The sequence below is a fragment of the Penaeus monodon genome, chromosome 33 (assembly GCF_015228065.2).
Source record: "Penaeus monodon isolate SGIC_2016 chromosome 33, NSTDA_Pmon_1, whole genome shotgun sequence".
In the NCBI taxonomy this organism is placed as follows: domain Eukaryota; kingdom Metazoa; phylum Arthropoda; class Malacostraca; order Decapoda; family Penaeidae; genus Penaeus; species Penaeus monodon.
Genome location: NC_051418.1, coordinates 32,658,571 through 32,658,981, shown reverse-complemented (window position 1 = coordinate 32,658,981; position 411 = coordinate 32,658,571).

The window sequence follows — 411 nt, the reverse complement described above, 5'->3', positions numbered from 1 at the left end:
GGGTTATGGGCATCCGTACCTACACTACGGATAAGCAGGATCGGAATAACGGATTTGGAGATATTCGGATTCTACGAGCGTGATCGGACAGGATTCGAATTCTACAAAGGCTTATAATGTTCTCGGATGCTTAATGTTAAGAGACGGTGAGGCCAAGTTATATTTGAGCAAATGGGTTTTGATTCTACTGTATCAGCAAGTCACTTATCGTCCAAAGGTATCAATTATGTTAATGTTTTTCAAGAATTCATAACGGGGTCTAGTAATATAACCGTAACACTTTCGTCCAATGTACATGTTAATTTTGGTGTCAAGGTATTCTTCCTCGGTATAAGGATTTTTTTTCAATACATTTCTTGAATAAAGTCATAATTTCAATAGCGTTCTCACCTTTGCTTCTTTGCTTCTGTA